The following is a 20,157-nucleotide window of genomic DNA, read 5'->3' as shown; positions in this document are numbered from 1 at the left end:
TGTGTTTTTGGTTTTGGTTCTTGTCTTGGGTTGAAGGGTTTGCGGTTGTCTCCTTTGGGTATCATTGGTTTAGTCATGTCCACTTCTAAACGTAAGAAGTCAATTGCCACTCGCCCCTCTTATAATGTCAACCGGTTTCCCTCGGCAGAAAAAGCCAAGTTGTTTAGAAAGTCTTACCTCTCTAGGACAGTTCATTTAGAGCGTAATGTACAACCAAATACTTTTGAGTCCATCCACATTCAACCTTTGTTTGATCCTTTGGGGGGAGATTTGGTCATTTCTTTCTCTGGCCGTCAAAATCTTGATTGGGTGCGGGAATTTGATTATAATAGTGAGGGGATTGACGATGTTGGCCCTTCTTTCAAGACATGGGTTAGGTCTAAGTCTATCACCATTACACTTGACCTTATTCGTGAGCTATTGGGTATTGGTCAAGTCTTTCTTTGTTACTATCCTTTCCCTGTTCGACCCACCTGTGATTTCAACTACGTGACCATTGCTTTCTGTGGCACGTCTCGTTCATGGATCCAGGGCACTTTGATAAAACAGAATGAGCTTCTTCCCCAATTCCGTTTACTCAATCTCATTGTTTGTGCCAACATCATAGTCATTACTCACAGCTACGAAATAAATCAAGAACAAGGTTTTGTCCTTTTTTGCATTGCTCACCATCATTCCATCGACCTTGCCACCCTGATTATTTAAAAAATGGTCGCTGTTTTTGTGCGAAATAACTTAGGTCTTCCTTACGGTTGCCTCATTAACTGCCTCCTTACCAAATTTGAGGTTCTTCATTTGATAAGGATGACTTTGCTTTTCCTACCCGCCCATTCACCAAAAAAACTGTCTCTCAGAGTCAGTCTTATGTTAGGGGGGTCCCTTTTGGAGTGGGTAGTTCTGGTGTAGGTACAGGGGATGCTTCTTTGGTTGAGGAGGTCGAGTATGACGCTGCTGCTGCAGGTGAGGCTGCTAGTGAGGGGGGGCAGCTTCCTCCAGTTCATTCTATCAGAGGCCAGCTGCGTCAGTTCGAGTAGTCCATGGTTTCACATTTTGATCACTTGGAGGGCCGGATGGATATTTTTGAGGCCTGACTTACTGATCTTGAGACTACCTCCAATGCCTGACTTACTGCATTGGAGGCCTTTTCTAGGCGCATTGAGGAGTCAGTTGCTCAGTTCTCCTTTCAGCTTTCCCAGATCTTGTCCCGCCTTCAGATGCAGCCACCTCCACAGCCACCAGCTCCGTGATGCTTGTTTTCTTGGCTAATATATTCTTTGCACAGTTTTTTTCTCTTGTTTTCTGTTTTTTTTTTTTTCACTTGTGTTTTCCTCCTTGACAAAAAGGGGGAGTAGATATTTATGGAGATTTTTTTGCATTGTAGTTATTTGGGATTTGAGGGCTGTGTTGGGTTTTGGGTGTAGATATGTTTTGATGTATGGAAATTGGGATTTATTTGAAATAGATCATGTTAGATATATATTTGGCTATTGTGCTTATTTTGATCTATTTGTCTTATCTAGTTCCACAGTTTTGGTTTGTATGGTTGTTTCTACATGTGGATTGTTCAAAATGTTCCTTCGTGTTTCATTTTCAAATTCAACTCTTGTAGTTTTGTAGTGGTTTTGTTGTTTTTTGTTTTTGTTAAAGTCAAGGCTTTTGTTTGTGTTAGTTAATGTGTTTAGTGGGTTTGTTTGATAGGAAAAATTGTTAGAAAAGTTTTGTCTAGGAATTGACAAAGGGGGAGATTGTTAGGACCCTACTTATTGTCAATTTCGTGAACAAACTTGGGTTTCATTGAGTTGTAATTTTCTTCTATTTTTGGTTTTCCCGCTCGAGCGAGGAGCGTGGCGTTCGAGCGGAGTTTTCACCATCGCAGTACTTTGACTTGCCTGAAAAAATACTGCGTGGTGTGATTTTATGCTCGAGCGGAACACGCGTTTTAGCGTCCCCGCTCTAGCGTCCATTCCTGCACTCGAGCGGACTTCGCGATTTCAGCAGCTACAAAACTACAAGTTACTCCAAATCTAGGGTACGTTTTTTAGATCTTCTTTAAGGGTTTTAGGATTTTCTTTTGGAGGCTGTTTTGCTGGTTTTCCTTGATGTTTGATTGAGTATTGAACTCAAGTTTTGATAAGCATACATCAAGGAGTTTGGTTGTTCTTCTGTAAGAGTGTTCTTCTTCGGTGGAATCCGAAGAATCAAGCGCAGAGGAGTCGAAGGAGTTTGATGTTGTGCGTAGTCGTTGATTCGACAATGGATGTTGTGGATTCAACATTAATCTGATTAATTCTAAGACGAAGGTTGCGCTGAAAGATATACAGATTGTGGAAGACAAATTGACAGCGTTTTGGTAATTTGTTTGGTACATTTGTAATCTTTCTTTCTTCAGTAGTGGATTGATTTGTGGCATTTCGCTCGTAGTTTTTTAATCACAATTGGAGGTGTTCCAATAGTGATTTTTTCCACATAAAAATCCTTTGTGTCTATTTATTGTTTCTGAAACAATAATCTAAATCACTTTCGTATGTGCTTGATGATTTAGATTGTGAGTTTTAATTGGTTGGGAATTGGTACAATTAAATCTTGATCTAGTCACGAATCACTTTTGTTTTTCAATCTGAATCATTGATATTTATCAGAATTCACTACAAGAAATTTAGGCTATTGTGACAAAATTTGGTGAAGATTTTTTTTTTGTCTTAAAATTTAACCCAAAGATGACGAAATATTAATTTTGTCGTTTGTTTTAATTTTTCTCAAAAGTATAGAAGACGAAAACAAAATTTCGTCTGCAAAAATGAGGCACCAATTTAATTTGCATTGGCACGAATTATTTTAGCTCATTGGAGATGAACATTTTTGTCACAAAATAAATTTTTTTTTTTTGTGACGAACGTAATTCGTCGTCAATAAATTCCATACCTATTTAACGATGTCGTTGCATATTTCCATTTATTAGGCGGCAAATATATTTTTGTCTGGGAAGGATAAGTTATGGAAGACAAAAATATTTTGTCACTAATAAACACTCCATCATGCAGACAATGTCATTTCATCTTTTTATTAAATAGGCGACAAATATATTTTTGTCTTGGAAGAATAAGTTGTGGGAGACGAAAATATTTCGTCAATAATAAATTCTAATTGATTGCGTGACGAATATATTTTTCGTCTCATAAGGTTAAGTTGTAGAAGACAAAAATATTTCATCACCAATAATAAATTCTTTATTCTAGTATTTAAGGATACAAAAATATTTTATCACTAATCATTTCTCTTTATTAAAATGTCGTGGTTTTGTGTTTTGAAGCATTGAAATTGTGACCCCAAGAGATACACTCTAACGCTTATCACTCATTTTTATGTACACGGACCTTAAAGTCGTGACCCAAGAAGACACTTTCTACAAACCCTCATTTCTCTCTCGCACTTGAGTCTACTCCTCTCTCACAAGTATTGAAGTCGTGACTCAAGAAGACACTCTGTAAACCATTTCTTCTATTTCGCGCTAAAGCCCTTCTCTCCTGTCTCACACATAAGCCCTTCGTACATGCCAACATTGAAGCTATTATCCAAGAAGGCACCCTATGGAAACCCACTATTCTTTCTCACAATGAAGGCCCCTCTTGCTTGCAAGCACTTTTTCTCATTGTCTGAACCAACTCTACCCTTTCCGTCTAGAACACCCATTTCAGAAAAATCGCAGGTCAAAACCCCTCTCCACAAAAAAAGAAAAAAAAAAGAAGATAATTAATGTAGCTTTTTTTTTTTTTTTGTGAGAAAAAATACAAAGAAACAAATAATAAAAAATTTGTAATTTTCAAAATTAATAGAAAACATTACCTTATTTAGTATGGAGTTTTCTATAATTAATTTTTAAAATTTGGTGATAAAATTTATTTTCATTTTAAAACGTAACCCAAACATGACCAAATATTACTTTTGTCGTTTCTTTTAATTCTTCTCAAAACTATAGGAGACGATAAAATAAATTCGTCAGAAAAAAAAGAGGCGCCAATTTTTTTTCTTGTTGGCGCCAATTATTTTAGCTCATTGGAGACGAACATTTTTGTCACAAAATTTAAAACTTTTTGCGACAAAAGAAATTCGTCACCAATAAATTCCAAACTTATTAGATGATGTCGTTTCATTTTCTTATTTATTTGGTGACAAATATATTTTTTGTCTGGGAATGATAAGTTATGGGAGACGAAAATATTTCGTCACCTATAAACTCTTCATGCTCGTTTTATCTTTCTGTTAATTAGGCGACAAATATATTTTTGTCTTGGAAGGATATGTTTTTGGAGACGAAAATATTTCGTCACTAATAAATTCTCCATGTGTCGTGTTGCATTTTGATTGATTGCGCGACGAATATATTTTCGTCTCATAAGGTTAAGTTGAAGGAGATGAAAATATTTCATCATCAATAAATTCTCCATCCCCACACAATGTTGTTTTTGTATTTTTGTTTATTAGGCAATGAACATTTGAGTTTGAGACGAAAATATTTTATCACTAATTATTTCTCTTTATTAAAATGTCGTTAGAAACTAAAAGGCACTCTCACCTTAATCACTTACTTTCACACACACACAAATACTAAAGTCGTGACCCGAAAAGACACCCTCTACAAACCCTCATTTTTCTCTCACACTTGAGTCTCCTCTCTCACAAGTATTGAACCTATGACTCGAGAAAACAATATTCTCTATAAACCATCTCTTCTATTTCGCACTGAAGCTTCTCTAATCTCTTCCACATTTAAGCCATTTGTGCATGCAAACATTATTATCCAAGAAGACATTTTGTGTAAAGCTACTATTCTTTCTCACAGTAAACCCCTCTCCACAAAAAGAAAAAAAAAATTAAACAAGAAAACAAAATACAAGAAATCTAGGATATTGTGACAAAATTTGGTGACGAAATTTTTTTGTCTTAAAATTTAACCCAAAGATGACAAAATATTAATTTTGTCGTTTGTTTTAATTTTTCTCAAACGTATAGGAGACGAAAAAAAAATTTCGTCTCCAAAATTCAGGTGCCAATTTCATTTGCATTGGCGCGAATTATTTTAGCTCATTGAAGATGAACATTTTTGTCACAAAATATATATATTTTTTGCGATGAACGTAATTCGTCACCAATAAATTTCCTACCTATTAAATGATGTCGTTACATATTTCCATTTATTAGGCAACAAATATATTTTTGTCTAGGAATGATAAGTTATGGACGACGAAAATATTTTGTCACCAATAAACACTCCATCATGCAAACGATGCAGTTTCATCTTTCTATTAAATGAGCGACAAATATATTTTTGTCTTGGAAGAATAAGTTGTGGGAGACGAAAATATTTCATCACTAATAAATTCTGATTGATTGCGTGACGAATATATTTTTCATTTCATAAGGTTATGTTGTGGAAGACAAAAATATTTTGTCACCAATAATAAATTCTCTGTTCTTGTATTTAAGGAGACAAAAATATTTTATCATTAATTATTTCTCTTTATTAATATGCTATGGTTTTGTGTTTCGGAGTACTGAAACCGTGACCCCAAGAGACACACTCTGACCCTTATCACTCATTTTCATGTGCACGGACACTCAAGTCGTGACCCAAGAAGACACTTCCTACAAACCCTCATTTCTCTCTCGCACTTGAGCCTACTCCTCTGTCACAAGTATTGAAGTCGTGAAGCAAGAAGACACTCTGTAAACCATTTCTTCTATTTTCGCACTAAAGCCTCTCTCATATGTCTCACACTTAAGCCCTTCATGCATGCCAGTATTGAAGCTATTATCCAAGAAGGCACCCTATGCAAAATCGGCTATTCTTGCACATAGTGAAGACGCCTTTTGCATAAGAACTTTTTCTTATTGTCTGAACCAACTCTACCATATCCGTCTAGAACACCCATTTTAGAAAAATCACAGGTCAAAACCCCTCTCCAAAAAAAAAAAAAAAAGATAATTAATGCAGCTATTTTTTTTTTTGTGAGAAAAAAAAGAGGAAAAATTAATAATAATTTTTTAATTTTCAAAATTAATAGAAAACATTACCTTGTTTAGTATGGAGTTTTCAATAATTAATTTTAATCTATACTTTTTTCGTGAACATTTTTTAATATTATATTTTTTTCTTTTTCTTTTTTTACTTTTTAAATCCCTTTAATTTAGATGAGGGCAAATTGCAACAGTTGTCCCAGTACTTTGGTCCTTGTGTCATATAAATGGTATGTGCCATATCTATATCTATCTATCTATCTATCTATATATATCTATCAGCTGCTAAGTGTGTTCGTGGCCCGACTTGAGGCAAAAAGGTTCAAGGCCTTGTTGATAGAGATGGAAAGCTTAACGTGCCTATCCCTCCAGAATTTCATGCACCGGTAAGGGTCTATGCCTCAAAACTAGCCTCAAAGATTGGTGTAGAAGTATGAACTCGTTTACCAAATCCAAGTGTTCGTAGGTGGAAGTATGTTGATGCCTCCGTTAAGGAGGCGATGTTTCAACTCTTGAATGTAAGTTCGTTGTCTACTCCATTATAGGACATTTTACTCATTTTTATAATAGGTTAGAAATTTTAATTATTTATTGTAATTATTTTATTTTTTATAAGAATTATCTATGACTTATCTATTTTTTGCAGGATCAATTTGATTTACAAGGAGACCCTGTTGATATAGCGAAGGCAATGAACACAAAATTTGGTCGGAGATTGAGTAACCATACCTATATGCTGCACAAACAATTCATGGAGCTGAAGGAGGCTAAAGGGGACGAGTATGCAAGAAACCACCTACCAAAAAATGTTGATCCTACCAAGTGGATAGATCTTATTGATAAAAAGTGGAACACTAAAGAATTTCTGGTAACATTTTCATCTTTTTTATTATATCAACGAAGAAAGAATTTAATTACAATAGGGAGAGATTCTAAAAAAACTAGAAAGAACACAATCAATTTGCTGTGAAATTCCATACGTCTTCTTTTCCCTTTATCTTCTAGGCATGTAAGTGGAACATAATAAAAACCAAATAAGTGGAAAAATAAGAAAAGGAAACTATTAAACATGGATTGAAAGGCTCACATAATAGGAGATTAATTTATGGTTTCTTAAAGTGCATCTTTCACATCATAGAATAAAGAACTAAGATTTCAGTTTCTATGATTGTATTTTCTATTTGTTCTTGGGTTTGGTCTGAAGTTTCATGATAATGGTAAGCAACTAGCTGAGTAACTAATACAGGGTATTGAGACAGAACTTTAGATTTGATAGAGTTGTGGAAGAAAGAAAGGGTTATGAGTTTGGTATCAGTAATCGTTCCATATCTTGTGAAATGTAAATGAATTTTTTCACAATCTATCTTGCCCATGCTTATATGCCTCCTATTTGTGAATGGTGTAAATTACTTGTTTTTCTTTTTTCACCCAAAAAAACCATCTTATGATGAAATCTCAACAAGTCCTCTAATCTATTTTTCAAAGAATTGAATGAAACTAGTGAATAATTTGAAATATCTTTTAAGTTGAAATCATAAATAGGAAAATGATAGAGAGGAACAATGCAATTTCTTTATTATCAAGCATTAAATTTGTTTTACTAGTGATACATTTCATTGTTATATTGGTTCATTATTCCTTACAGGAACAATCAAAAGCCAACATATTTGTCATATTAATGATACATTTCATTGTTATATTGGTCATTCTTCCTTATAGAAACAATCAAAGGCCAACATTACGAACAAAGAAAAGATGTATACAAAACATAGGTGTGGTTCTAGGTCAATCCCTGTCAGAGTATAAAAACTAGTACGTATCCTTGCACTTTCAGAATTATATTAGATTCTTAGCTTTATTTATTGAATATTTGGTCTATCGAATTAGGCACGAGAAAAAAAGATGCTACCTGATCTAGCAGAGTTGTACAAGGAAACTCACTATAATGAGAAAACACATGAGTGGATCTCATCTCAAGCTCAGTGTAATTATGTGAGTATATATTGCAATTTTTATTAACAAAATTTTAGAATACTATTTGTTATAATCTTATTTAATTTTCTAATAATTATTTAATTTTTTTTATATTTGATAGGAAAATATGATACAGACACAGGCTGATCACCTCTCACAGTCGGGATCAACCCCTTTGACTGCAGAAGAGTTGTCAATCAAAGTCCTAAAGCCAGGGTCTGGCTATGTGAAGAGACTTGGCATGAGACCTTCATCCTCTATTAGAAGGACCACTACCATATATGCTGAAACAAATGATTATGTGAAGTGCCTTGCGATGCAAATAGAGATATAGAAGGAACAAATACAAATGCAGAACAATAAAATAGAAGATCTTGAAGATGGTAGGAAGAAGCAAGGAGAGATAATAGTTGATGTTGTCAACATTTTGAGGACCAAAGGATTCACTGGACACTTTGGAAGTGAAGGGGACTCATCCACAAGTGGACATACTTCTTGGTAAAGTATCTTAACTTTAATATAACAAATTTTATAAAAGAATATATCTTTGAAGAATTAGGAAGTAATGGAAACATGCATATGACATCAAATTTGTATAAGTGCACGGGATGTATTAATTGTGAATTAGTCTAAAAAATATTTTTTTTTCTCTATACTTAAAGCTTTAAAAAAGGCCATCGAAATGCTAAATTATCACACAACCACAAATTTGTACAGGAACCAATATAAACACCTTAGGAGGGACCAATATAAATTGTATGAACTTACGGCACATTAATAGGATGCACCATTTGTGAATTAGCCTTAAAATTAAGTTTTTGTTCTCATAATCTCGAAAAAAGTCTTTTAGAGGGATAAATTGTATAATTGATCTAATTGTAAATTCATGAGTTACTAATGTTTTTAATCTTTTGTATAATTGATTAATAACTAAAGCTTTTAATTTATTTTTTTGCAGATTGGATTGGGGTGGCATTTTTGACATGCAACAATGATGTAATTTGCTTGAATGTTCATTTTTGTTTGATAAGGATACACATACTTTGTGGAGTTGCACTAGTTATTGTTGGGTGTTTGGTGGAATTGAACAAGTTATAACTTTTGGATATTTTGTGGATATTTCACTATTTTATTGTATTATGATGAAATTATTTGTAATGATGAATGGATATTTTCATTTTTTTTAATTTGTAAATGTGTTGATAACAAGTTAGGTTAAGTTGTGATTGAGTTGTTATATTCAACAGGTTTCAACATGAACATGGTTATATTTGTTGAACTAAAATTTAGATTTTGACAAAATAGGTATATAATGTGGAGAAAAATACTATGGAATTACTGACAAAATTTTTCATCCCTAAAGAAGGTTTTTTCATTACTACAAAAATAGTTAAAGATCACACTTTGACAAAAAAAAAAAGATCTCACTTTTATTGGAAGTGTGATAAAAAAATTAGATTGATATTTTAATCACACTTAATTTGATTGAGTGTGATAATATTTATTTTTTATATCACTTTTCAATTAAGTGTGATCATATATATATTTTTTAATCACACCTTCTAATTAAAAGTGTGATTATATATACACTACTACTTTTTAATCACACTTTTTAAACAAGTGTGACTATATATATATTTTTTAATCACACATTTTAATTAAAGTGTGATTGTTTATATATTTTTTAATCACACCTTTTAATTAAAGTGTGATTATATATACACTACTACTTTTTAATCACACTTTTTAAGTAAGTGAGATTATATATATATTTTTAATCACACATTCTAATTAAAGTGTGATTATTTATATATTTTTTAATCACACCTTTTTAATTAAAGTGTAATTGTATATACACTACTATTTTTTAATCACACTTTTTAAGTAATTGTGATTATATTTATATTTTTTAATCGCACATTCTAACTAAAGTGTGATTATTTATATATTTTTTAATCACACCTTTTTAATTAAAGTGTGATTATATATACACTACTACTTCTTAATCACACTTTTTAAGTAAGTGTAATTATATATATATTTTTTAATCACACATTCTAACTAAAATGTGATTATTTATATATGTTTTAATCACACCTTTTTAATTAAAGTGTGATTATATATACACTACTACTTTTTAATCACACTTTTTAAGTAAGTGTAATTATATATATATTTTTTAATCACACATTCTAATTAAAGTGTGATTATTTATATATTTTTTAATCACACCTTCTAATTAAAGTGTGATTATATCACTACTACAAAAACAGTTAAAGATCACACTTTGATAAATGAAAATATCTCACTTTTATTAGAAGTGTGATAAAAAAAATAGATTGATATTTTAATTACACTTAATTTAATTGAGGGTGATCATATTTATTTTTTATGTCACTTTTTAATTAAGTGTGATTATATATATATTTATTTTTTTAATTAAGTGTGATTATATACTACAAGAAAAGTGGGTTTATGAGACGGAACTTTTTGCGACGGCATATTTGCCGTTGCAAAAAGTCATTTTTTGTGACGACACAACTTGCCGTCGCAAAAAATATGACGTTTTGAGACGGCACAACTTGCCGTCGCAAAAAAAATGCGACTTTTTGAGACGGTACAACTTGCCGTCACGAAAAATATGACCTTTTGAGACGGCACAATTTGCCGTCACAAAAAATATGACTTTTTGAGACGGCACAACTTGTTGTGGCAAAAAATGTGTCTTTTTGAGACGGCACAGTTTGCCGTCGCAAAAAAAAAAAAAGACTTTTTGAGACGGTACAACTTGCCGTCGCGAAAAATGTGATTTTTTAATAAAAAATAATAATAACAATATTTTTTCATTAAAATAGAAATAAAACAAATAAATTTTCAATCTATAACTAAAAAAAAATGATTTTTTTTCAAAAAAAAAATTCATTAACTACAAAAAAAAAATTATTTTAACAAAAAATAATTTTTTTGGCTACGGCAACCCCCGTTGCAAAAAAAAAAAAAAAAAAAAGGTTAAACCACGTTTCGTTGTTTAAATTTCATTTGTGACCGATTTTTTTTTTTTCCGTTCCCGCTGTGTTTTCCCCTCATTTTTTTTTTCATTACCCCCCTTTATTTTGTCATTCCCGTTCTATAACCCCCCCAACCCAAACAAAAAATCCTCAATCTCAAACCACCCCGGCCAAAACCAAAAATCCCTAATCTCTTCTTACCCCCCTCTTTGTCTCTTTTCACCCATTTTTCATATTCCTCTCTCTCTTCTCTTTCTCTCTTTCACTCATCACTCTTCTCTGTCTGTCTATCTGTTTGTCTATCTGTCTCTCTTTCTCTCTGTGTGTCTCTCTCTCATCTATCTTTTCTCTTATCTCTTTTCTCTCTATATCTTTCGTTCATCACTCTTCTCTCTATTTCTCTCGTTTATCTCTATTCTCTCTCTGTCTCTTTTTCTGTCTCTCACTCTCTATCTTTTTCTCTCTTTGTCTCTCTCTCTTTTCTCTTTCTCTCTCTAACTCATCACTCTTCTCTGTCTGTCTGTCTCTGTCTCTGTCTCTTCTCTCTATCTCTCTCATCTGTTTTCTCTCTCTGCCTCTCTCACTTATCTTTATTCTCTTTATCTCTCTCTCGCTCATCTCTCTTCTCTCTATCTCTCTCATCTCTTTTCTCTCTATGTCTCTCTCGCTCATTTCTATATATCTCTCTCGCTCATTTTTCTTCTCTCTCTATGTCTTTCTCTCGTTCATCTCTTTTTGTTCTCTTTCTCTCTCTTTTTGTCTATCTCTCGCTTATCTCTTGTTTCTCTCTTTTTTTCTGTCTGTCTGTCTGTCTGTCTGTCTCTCTTTCTCTCTCTGTCTCTCACTCTTTTTCATAATTTTACTATTTTTTCTCTTTTTTTCTCTCTATCTGTCTGTCTATTTGTCTCTCATTCATTGTGTTCGCCTTGCTTACTCATCTCTCCCTTCTTCTCTATTTACCAAGCTATCTTTTGATTTATCGAGACACTACAAGAAAATGCACTTTTTGTGACCACTTTGTCTTTCTATCGCTCATCACTCTGTCTCTGTCTCTATCTCTCTTCTCTATCTGTCTCTTACTCATTTCTCTCTCACCACCCATCTCCTCTACCACCTTCACCACTACTGTAAATGGCATTCCACTACACAACTACTACCACTATTGCCATTCCGCCTCTACGACTATTATTACTACTACCATCACTACCACTCCACTACCACAATTACTACTACAATTACCTCTCATCCACCACCGCTACTCTATCTCCTCTACCACTACCACAACTTCACCACTAATCTCATTCGATATCACTACCACCACCACTATTACCTCTTATCCACCACCTTCACCACTACTGTCGTTCCCTATCCTCTACCACAAAAAATTAGTTCCTGATTTTTAGTAACCCCCAATCTCCCCCACTCGGCCCGCCATTTTTTTTCCATTCCCGTTCGGGTTACCAAAAACCCCCAATCCTGTCTCTTTGTCTCTACCTCTCTTCTATTTTTCTCTCTCACTCATCACTCTTCTCTGTCTGTCTGTCTGTCTCTTTCTCTCTATGTCTCTGTCTCTCTTCTCTTTCTCTCTCTCACTCATCACTCTTCTCTGTCTATCTCTCTGTCTCTTTCTTTCTCTCTGTGTCTCTCGTCCATCTCTCTTCTCTCCATCTCTCTCTGTCTTTCTCTCGTTTATATCTTTTCGCTCTTTGTCTCTATTTTTCTTTGTCTATCTCTTTTCACCAATTTTTTCATCTTCCTCTCTCTCTTCTCTTTCTCTCTATTACTCATCATTCTCCTCTCTCTGTCTGTCTCTCTCCCCCCTCTCTCTCTGTGTCTCTCACTCATCTATCTCTTCTCTCATATATTTTCTCTCTTTATCTCTATCTCTCTTCCTCATCTTTCTTCTCTCTATCTCTCTCGCTCATCTTTCTTCTCTCTCTTTTTCTATGTCTTTCTCTCGATCATCTCTTTTCACTCCCTTTATCTCTCTTTGTTTATCTTTCACTCATCTCTTATTTCTCTCTCTTTTTCTGTCTATCTGTCTGTCTCTTTCTGTCTCTCTATATCTCTTTCTTTCTCTGTCTCTATTACCTCTTTTCCAACACCGCCACTCCATCTCCTCTACCACTACCACAACTTCACCACTAATCTCTTTTGCCATCACAACCACCACTACCACCACCATCACCTCTTATCCACCACCTTCACTATTATTGCCGCTCCCTCTTCTCTACCACAAAAAATTAGCTCTTGATTTTTAACAACAAAAAAAATGGGTCACAAAAAAATATTTTTTATTGACCATAAAAAATTAATTTTATTTTAACAAACCATATTTTTTTATTAAAATATTACCTCTACTTCTACCAAATTAAAAAAAATTCATTAAAATAAAAATAAAACAAATTTCCCTCTTTTTTCACTGACTCACTGGACGGCCCGCCCAAACTTTTCCCCCTTTTTTTTCCCTCTGCCTTTCCGCCCTTTTTTTCATTTCCTTTCAGGTTTGTAGAGCCCCTAATTTCACAACACTGTTTCAAAATAGTGAGCAAACCTTAATCTGAGTGAGAGAAGATAGAGGGTTTGAAGACAGACTGGGGTTGAAGAGGAAGGGTTTCAATCGACGGCGAGACTGGTTTAGCAGCGGCGAGACGGTATGCTTCTTTTGACTCTTCTTTCGACTCTCTCATTCCAGTCGGTTCCTCTATCGACTGGGTTGAAATGGTTCCTCTATATCTCTATGTTGCTCCCACCGCCATAGCCATGGCAGCTTATTAGTGGTGGTGGTTGTTTTCTGCGAGCATCGGTAATGTCGCAGACGCGGCAACAAGAGGACTCCAAGGGTTGTTCGCCATAGCCATACAAACTCCAGCCTTCACTTTATAATAGTATAGATGATTTTGTCTTAGAAGATGCATTGTTTAAACTGAAAAATATGTTTTGAATCCACCACTCTTTTTGGTATGTTTGCTACTTGACCTTATTTTGCTATTGAATTGTTTGGTCATTTGCATTTTTTAAGTTTTTGGAGAAAAAAAAAATGGTAGAAGTAAAGTTAGAAAACATCTATCATTTTCATATTGTTTTTAGTTTGACACAATTTTGAAAAATTTACAAAACGAGAAATTTTTTAAAAATTTTTTTAGGTCTTTATTAATTTCCAACATTTTGTACACTTTTTTGAAATTTTTTTAGGTCTTTATTAATTTCCAAAACACCTTTAGGTGAAGAAATTGATAGGTCCTCAATAAAGATATCATGAGAAAATATAGAGTAATCCTTATGACATTGATATAAGATTGTATGTTAGTTGAATTGTAAGTTATTCAAATTTGATTTGGAAACTTAACTAGTTTCAAAATATGTTTGAGGGTGGCTTGTTTACCTTTCTAGTTGAACTCAAATGAGCTTTTCTAGATGCTTTTGAGAAGGTTTGAACATGAAAAGCAAAAGTTGCAAGCTGTTATACAGACCACTAAGCATTCATTTCCACTCACAAATTCAGCTGCTTGCTGCATTTTCTCTACTGATGTATTATGTAGAACGTCTAGCTTTGATAGTTGGCAGGGCACTATTCCTATAATTGACAACACAAGTGTTTTCTTGGATATGGAGCTACTTCAAGAGCTGTCACAAATTGTTTTGGTTGATGCAGAAGAATTGCAACTGGTATGATCACTTATTCCCATTTATTCATTGATTTGTCTAGTTGCACTGAAATCATCTAATACATCTCTGCTCACAATTTTCTTGAGTAAGCTGTAATAGCAATGTGTACTCAGTGTATGATTCCTTAACTTGATGGTTTTCCTAGGGTAGACATGTGCTTTGCCTCAAACTATATGTGGTTGCTTTGCTGATGGTACTGGTTTACTTTTGGAGGAAAATGGTATTACATTTTTAATTCAAATTTGTTTTAGTACCTGATCTTTTTTCTAATGTAGAGGTTTTTAAATTTTGGTTTTTGGAAAGTTTTATATGCTTCCCAGGTGAATATGATGTAATATTTTTGTAACTTGCTAATTTGTTTGGCTAGAATTGCAAAAAAGGGGAAAAGAAATCTAAGATAAATATTGTTTGCACTGCACTTTTTGATACATTACAATTACATGCTGATCATGAGATGTCAAAGGTAGTTGGGTGAGAGGTCACAGCTGAATAAGCCTGGATACATTGCAAAAAAAGGGAAAAGAAATCTAAGGTAGCTATTGTTTGTACTGCATTTTTTGATAAATTACAATTACATCCTGATCATGAGATGTCAAAGATAGTTGGGTGAGAGGTCACAGCTGAATAAGGCTTGATATAGCAGAATCAGAATACAATATAATAATTATTATTATTAAATTTTTTTGTTTTTGTTTTTGATAATGTTACAGCAGAATTTTAGGGAAGAGACCTAATCCCTCTGAATTAATATTGATAAAGAGATGCACCTGAACTATTTTTTAGGGATATTTCTTGTAATTAACTTTCTTCAGTGAGTAGGATTCACCTTGAAGTTCCACTCATATTTGAGACCAAAAAAGAAGAAGAGTAGGCGAAGCTCTAAACCTATATTCAAATCTATCTTCTTACTCTCTTCAGCCAATTCCACCTTATGGTTGATTCATGTATTTCATAAGAACACATTAGACCTTGATTTGATCATATTGTTATTGTTGATTTTGGGTCATTAATATCTCAATTTGTTCTTTTGTTGAGTTATTCTTTGGTTTTCACATTTTATATGCAATATCTGATATTATCCACTATTGGGTGTTTGTAATTTATTAGTAGTTTGTGAAATTGCTTCGTGGGTATTGAATATTTGTCTTTTTTGGGTACTGTTGTGATGTGGGTATGTGATAATTTATCATGATTGCTAAAATTTTGTAATGTCAACTGAGGAGATTTATTGTCTTTATCAGAAGGGTGTATTGAAATGCATGGTTTTATTGATGATTTGTAGAAAGATTTCAACAATAATGTTGGTTAGATCTCTTTTTATTTTGAAAGTAGATCTTTGTAGTTCTCTTGTTTTAGGATGCTTTATGCCGATGGAGTATAGACAACTTGAATGCAATGCGCAAGGGATGGCAATAAAAACCATACCCAATGGTTATCCGTGGAGACCCTACCCAAAATATGTGGGTTTTCCCAATTTCTCTATGCATCAGGTCAGTAGGTGATCTAATGTAATTCTCCATCAGGGAATGGGTCGGGGATGGGTAGTCCCCAAAAAAATTGTCTCTTGACATGTATACTCTATATATATATGTGCATATATGCATTTATATACCGTCCTACCAATAACTCCACAGTTGTTCCATATTGTAATCTAGATGAACTAAGTTTAAATATTATAGTGTCATATTGGTTATTTACAGACCTGCAACTGAGATGGGCTTTGGACAATGCCCCCTTTTTTGTATTTGGAAAAGAGAGAGGGGCAAGAAAATAAAAGAAAGAAAAAGAATGTGGTTGACTTTTCCAACTAAAATTGCTCACAGTAGAAATACATTTATTGACTAGAATAGATTGCAATTCATTTATTGACTTTTCCAACTACAATTCCCCACGATTTCAATGTGGATTGCAATTCATTCAAGCCTGCTGCCTCTTTCACTTGATTTATATTCAGTTTATGTTTGACTGAAGGGCTTTCCATAGTTGCACAGCTTTTGTGCTACATCTGTTTTGGTTGTGTTTGCTTAGCTCCTACTTTTCCGGTCTCCTGTTTCATAATTTAATTGAGGTTCACTCTGCCATTCCAGCCTCTTTTTTGTTTCAAATTGAAGTTGTTTATGGGTTGTTTGCAATATTGTAAGTAAAGGAATATGCTAACCTTGAAAATATGCCATTCCAACCTCTTTTTTGCTTCAAGCCTGTTGTACACGGGATATAAATATCTTAAATTTTTTGTTCCTATTGCATTCCTTGCTTTCACAGTCTTGGTGCCAGTTAATTATACCAATGGATCTTTGGAGCATTCTAATTTAACTTACAACAGCATAGATAAGTTTTCTATCTCAAACATTCCAATTGGATCACATAGGTAAGCAAGACTTTGTGCTAAATTTGCTATATATTTTAAGTTACTTTTTTCTTTTGCCATAAATATGCTGAATTGGTTTGGTTTGGTTTGGTTTGGAATACTTGCGATGGATGGAAAGGGTGTTTGTTGCACGTTGTCTTTAACTGAATGGAATGAAATCACTTTGATTGAGGAGCTTTCTTTCCTAGTGAAATAGGATGCAGGTGTAACATGCAGTGTTGCAATTCAACCTTGTCGTGGTTGATACTGGCTAGATCTTATTGCTGCCTCTCATCGCTTGCCATATAAGAGTGAATGACGATGTCTCTATGCTCCAGCATTATGATAATGTCTACAAGATCAGAAGTGCATGCTTAGTGACTTTTGATGATCTATAGAGCTCTTTTCTCACTATTTCCTATTTTTTTGTCCATCAATTGCTACAAGGTGCATACTGTAGTTTCCTTCTCTTTCACTTTACTAGATCTTAAACTTCTGTTTCAGTTCCTCATTCTCTTATTGATGAATATACTCAAGCAGGTTATTACTTTATTGGTTTACATTGCTGAATTATTGACTAAATATATTTCAAAAGCTTTCAAGCATTGTTCCAATATCGACATATATATTAATGAAATCGGATCTGTGTTTACATTATATATCAAGATTCTTTTCGTTTCTCTTGATAGAATTATTAGTTATCTAGTAAATGAACTAATAACATGTAAACGTCTAGCTAACATGGACCTTTTGCCTTGCTGTAGTTAGTTCTTTCTTGGCACATGAAGGCTGCCACCATGTGTGAATTTTCCAAGCAGGAGTTCATTGGTGGTTTACAAGCTCTTGGGTAACTTTTTGTTGAGTTGTATTCACTGCTTATTCTTAATCAACAAAACCAGCCTTGAACCATTATGATGTCAACTTCACAAAGTTTTTATTTTTTGATATCAGGATAGATTCACTGGAGAAGTTCTGTGACAGGATACAATTTATGCATTCTGAGCTGAAAGATGAGCGGATGTAAATGTGACATTGTTTTTCCTTCATTAGTTGCTACTTGCTAGTAGTTATAAGTTATAACTCATGATTTTTCTATTTTTTCATATGTCATGTTGCTCATCACAAAGTCAGTTCAAATGCTGTCTTGATGTTGAACTTGAGCCCTCTATGAGGAGATTGATTTTATGAACTTTAGAATTTCCACTATTTTGTTACTGAACTAATCTTCAATATGGTTGTCTAGAAAAGTTCCGTGAGATCTATGACTTTGCTTTTGGCTGGGCAAAAGAGAAGGTATGTGTAATAAGCATAAAGACTTGGATTTACATTTCTCATTATTGGTTTTCTGTCGTACTGTCAAAGTTCCTAGAAGATATATCAACCTTGGTATAATTTCTCATGAGGTGGTATGCCATGTTCTATTGATGATATACCCTTGTAATGATGCCCGCCTTTTCTGTCCGTATTGTCTTGGTGGATAGTTTTTTATTAATGACAATTAATTTGACTCGGAAGTATATGCCAGCATATGTGCTAATGCAATTAATAGACATTAGTTCTCAGACATGACCTATGTATCTAGAGCGAGAGTGAGAGCGGACAATATATATATATATATATAAGGAAAATGCTAATGACCGCTCATTGGGTGGTCATTAGCTTTGATATAGGTGTAAAAAGTGTATTGAAAAAGTGTATAAAAATATGTAAAAATTTGTGAAAATATATGAAAAGTGCATTGAAATTCTAACTATAATGACATTTTCTTCACCTTAATGACAGCCCATAGCATGACCCCATATATAAAGCACAGGATTGAGAATAAAAATTACTGGGTAGCTTCAGAGTTGATCAGGGTATGGGTTTAATTAGAAAAACATTTTTATTTTATGACAACCCAAACACAGTCATATTGTCCAGTCATTGTTTTGCTTACAAGTCTGTTGGAAGTGGTTTCAGTTTTGTTTTTGTATGGTCCAGATCGTCGGTGTTCCCCACTAGCTGCTTCAGAGTTGGTCAAATGTTTAAAACCTTTGTGGAAAAACACATTTTAACTTCTACCTAGAAGTAGAAACCTCTAAAAAAACAGTTGAGGTCTTTAGTTATAATGTGGGAGAAGCATGGGACGCAGCACTAGAGGATTAAATCCATGAGTTGAAGTAATTTTGTTTTGCAATTTTAGCTTAGTCTAATAACATAATTGACAGTGTTTTTTACTGTAATGTAAAGCGTCAAATGCATGGATTGGTGGGCTATCCCCCTCCCCCCCCCCCCCCAAACTCATCAGATTAGGTCCTCAAAGGACATGACTGCAATTAGTTTCTTCTTTCTGTTTGCAAATGAAAATCATAATCGGTTCTCCGAAGAGCAATTGGAAATGGATGCTTTTTCTGGTGATGTCAAATAGATATTTCATATTTTGCAACTTTGGGATATGTGGAATACTCTGCAGTTGTTGATTTTCTTTGTCAATCGCAGGGTCAAAAATCTTTGGCATTGGATACTGCAATCGGGATGTGGCAGTTGCTTTTTGAAGAAAAGCAGTGGCCATTGGTTGATCACTGGTGCCAGTTCTTGCAGGTAGCCTAATGGAACATATGTTTGGCAATTTTTAAAAATTTTCTACAAATTTGCATGGGAGCTAGTGAATTATCCTAACTTGTGATGTGTATTCGGTAATCATTAATTCATATATTCCCTGAGTATTTCCTGATTTTTGCTAATATTGTGATGCTGGATGGAAGAGAAAATTGAAACCAAAAGAAAAAGAAAAGAAAATAACGAAACTGAACAATAGCAATTCTCCAAGCTCAATCTTATTCTTCAATATCAATTCAAGTATGACAAATTCATTACATAGAAGCCTATTTATAGGCATCCTACGAAACCTTAATTGAAGTTTCTAAAAATACTCATTACGATAGGATTTACAATATGAAAATCCTAATTTAATAAATGAAACTCAATAAATCATATATAAGAAAATAATACTAAAGTAAATCCATAATCTTCAATTTATGCTCATCCAATGTCTTCATGTTCCTCGTCACATTGGTCTATTGATGTCATACAAATTGGCCACCCATTAGCTCTATAAGAAGGTTTGGGGTTATTGGAGTGGGGAAAGGTTCTAGTTTTCTCCCT

At 33.8% G+C, this 20,157-nt stretch overlaps 1 long non-coding RNA gene across 1 annotated transcript; it reads left to right on the top strand.

Moving 5' to 3' along the window:
• The first annotated feature begins 17,351 nt into the window (after positions 1-17,351).
• LOC114301517 (uncharacterized) lies at positions 17,352-18,469 on the top strand. Its single transcript, XR_014362969.1, has 3 exons — positions 17,352-17,460; positions 17,778-17,860; positions 17,965-18,469. It is a non-coding gene; the product is annotated as an uncharacterized LOC114301517 (long non-coding RNA).
• Positions 18,470-20,157: the final 1,688 nt, after the last annotated feature.

Source organism: Camellia sinensis, chromosome 3 (assembly GCF_055761805.1).
Source record: "Camellia sinensis isolate YWXY chromosome 3, ASM5576180v1, whole genome shotgun sequence".
NCBI classification, from domain to species: Eukaryota; Viridiplantae; Streptophyta; class Magnoliopsida; order Ericales; family Theaceae; genus Camellia; species Camellia sinensis.
The sequence above is the reverse complement of the archived record's forward strand: the minus strand, read 5'-3'. Positions and strand labels throughout refer to the sequence as shown.